The following is a 3769-nucleotide window of genomic DNA, read 5'->3' as shown; positions in this document are numbered from 1 at the left end:
CCCCCCCGCCGGTCGACCGCCCCTAGGGCGCCGGTCGGTCGACCAGAGGGAAATCTGTTCCCTTAGACTTTTAAATTACAGAACTTGTAACACCTTAAACAACTTGATTTTTATCCTCATAATTCATACAACAAGGTCACAACTTACTTACCACTTAGCAGGATAATATTTTAGAAAAAGATAAACTCTTAGGATTAATCTAATTAGAGTTAACATCATAATAAATCAATTTTCTGAATTTACACATAAGCAATCCACATGATTAATTATACATGATGGGATCTACCCAAATATTAGAGATAAAATTTTATTTAAACAAGTTACATTTATCTAGGTAATCACAAGCCTAGAAATTAAACATTGTTGATTAACATGAAAATTTCCATTTATTATTCCTCTAGGATTCTAACATGTTTTAACATGATTAATAAATGAAATAAATTCCAAATTTCTAAAGATCATGATCATGAAACTAAAAGCAATAGTTAAGGGAACAAAATTATATTTCTAGCATAGGATTTAACATTTATCATCATAAACTAATTTTTAACATAACAGTTAAACTTAAGCATGAAGAATCTTCTTAAAATTTCAACTAATTGCAGGGAGAGGTTTGGATGAGGGTAATCTTGCCTCAGAGTTGTTGAAATTCCCAAACAACGGTTGTACGAGATCCCCCTCACTACAAACGCTAGCCTCTGTTTCCTCTCAACAAACGTCACGGAAACACTTAGAAACTATTATGGGGTTTGAGAGGGGAAAAGACTATTGTAAAAGATGAGTTGTGCTTTCTTGTATTTATTTATTTTTTTGACAATGATCCCTCTTATAAAAGATGAGTTTCTGATAAAATTGGAACCAAATTAAAACATCAAACTGCTGTCAAGACAGCACCAGCGCGTCCGCAGGTAAAAAGACGAAAACGTTGAATCATAAAGTACATTCTTTTCAGATTTTAAGGAACAAGAAATTCTCTTTTAAGAAGTGTCCATACACAACATTCCACTTGTACTAGATCTCACTACAAGTCCCAAAACACGTGTACAAAGCCTACACGTCGCTGGAAGATGGCTCGAAGAACGAAATAAATCCACGTTCAAACTTGTACAAATAGCTAAAATCCCCCTGTGTCGACTCGACTCGGAGTCCGACATAGGTCGACATCTCGACCGACTGGACGTGACGACACCCTCTGTGTCGACTCGATGACTCGACCAACTAGACCAAACGACACCCTCTGTGCGACCATCGACGTTCATAAACTCGAATCAACAGATCACGGACGACAGACACTCTGTGTTCACATCGAACCGACCATGCCAGACAATAATCACAGCTCCGTTGTCAAGCCACGACTCTCGATAACCGACTATGACGGAGTTTACAACACATGTGTTTCGACTCGAGAAGGCGGTAGGAAGTCGCTTGAAGTCCGATGATCATCCCGATCGAATATTGGAGAGATGGATCGGTTGAGATCGACATGAGTCCCAGAGCGAGACAAGGAATTCCAGACGAGTGTTGAACTCACTTAAAGGGCGGTGCAAGTGCGACAAGAAGCTTGAGCGTAAGTGAGACAGACAATCGTTGAATATAAGTGTTGGACTTCAAAGGGCGGTGGTGTGCAACTGAGGAGGCGAGGGCCTAGCCGGTCCGAAAGCACCATGACAAACGAACGACGACGAGACACCCAAGTGGTGTCTGGACCTTCGAAGAGCGAGGCTATGCCGATCATGCTAAGCCTCTTCATACCTGGAGACTCTGTTCTCTCACATTATATCAATTACTTCGATTATTAACTATAATAATACTGATTATATAATATCCTAGTGTATTTAGCATATGGTTTACATAATATATATATATGTATAATATACAGTATATATACAGTCATCATACCTTCAGTTATAATATTAGTAGTAACTAAATCATAATCATCATATTAATAGCCTTATATAGGAGGAGAGACGAGATGAGAGAGAATGAGAGAGAGAGACATGGGTATTACGTTGGTACCAAGGAATCCTGTTGGTAGTGATGTGGAACACATCTTTGTCCATACATGCACACTCGTATGAAGATGGAAGCACTCAAAACTTCAAAGGTTAGTGATGTTATGGACCATAGAATGTGTCCACATCACTACCAAGGAATCTTTGGCCCAGATAGTACCCCTTATTCCCCCATGAAGCTTAAATCACTAACGTATTATATATAACTTGATATAAGTACTAATTTTACAAGTATTATTATTTAATATATATAAATATATATATTAATCATATATTAAATTTATCTATATAATCTTTAATAGTATAGCTATGATCATGTCTCATTTATATCATAATCCGCTATATACGTAATAATTTAAAAACGTATTATTAAATAATAAAACGGAGCTCTATTATATACTTATCTAATACTAATTATATACTATTAACTAATCATTCTTATTATACATTGTAGATACATTATTAACTAAATATAAATACACACATATATATACTAATAAATCTATTATATATTAAATTTTTTAATAATTATCCTAATTATCATACTTATTATTATTAATATCTTACTATATAATTATAGTACTAATAAGTTTAAATATAGTTCAAATATAAAATACTACGTCCAATATATTTACTATTATGTATGTATGTTGTAATTGTATATGATATTGATATTATGTAATGTACTGTATGTAATGTACATATATATAATAAAATCTTAATCTATATACAAAATGTACCATACGTAATTACCTAAATATCTACTACATAAATATATAACTTATATTTAGTTGTCAGTATGAATGTATCATACTTATGTATTACTGTATGTTTATGTAGTGAAAATATACTGCTTTCAAGATACATAAATATTATATAACAATATATATATAACTAATAATGATTTATACGTATATATTAATATAAATAATAGTTAGTTATTATAATATCATATAATTTATATCATATAATACTTTAATAATAATTGATCTCAAATTAATTCCTAACATATTCAAACATCAAAATATGTTATTTATAACCATATAACATATTTATTATCATATATCACAATATTTTAAATTTACGAGGTTTTACAGAAACCCTAACGACTCTCTTCCTCTATTTCTTTCTTCATCGTCACTAAACCATCTTCTCAAGACCCATCTCGTACTTTGGAGGCACCCACAATAGAGCTATCAACTGAAACCCTAATTTTTATTTTATTTTTGAATTAAGATTGATTTAGTTCTCGTTGCATGTTAGTAAGCTGTATTGAAATTAATTTTAATTCATAATTGTTTATTATTGAGGAATACTTTTATCACTAACAACTAAAAAAGTCCATTGATTTATTCTCAGTTATGAACAATTTTAGGATTATTATGGTGGAATTAAGGGAAGTCTCACAATGCAAGTACCCCTCACAAATTGAGAACAAAAGGCTCAGTACAGGGATTGCACAATGGACAAAAATTCTCACGCTCTATGATTATCGCCTTATCTTGATGTTATTTCTTTTTCAAAATCCTTAGATGTTATTTCTTTTTCAAAATCCTTAGATGTTAGTATGTATATAAGTTGTGAATAAAGCAAATAAATAAATAAATTAATTAATTAAATAAAATAAAAAAGTTGTATAATAGACATGAATAAATTTATCTATAACATTTGAATGAATCTTGATTACAACCGAACATACCGAACCGAACCGCACCGAACTGACATGCAATAGTTCGGTTCGGTTTTGATTAATGGGT

Source organism: Asparagus officinalis, chromosome 1 (genome assembly GCF_001876935.1).
Source record: "Asparagus officinalis chromosome 1, Aspof.V1, whole genome shotgun sequence".
NCBI lineage: Eukaryota > Viridiplantae > Streptophyta > Magnoliopsida > Asparagales > Asparagaceae > Asparagus > Asparagus officinalis.
This window is presented reverse-complemented; position numbering follows the sequence as displayed.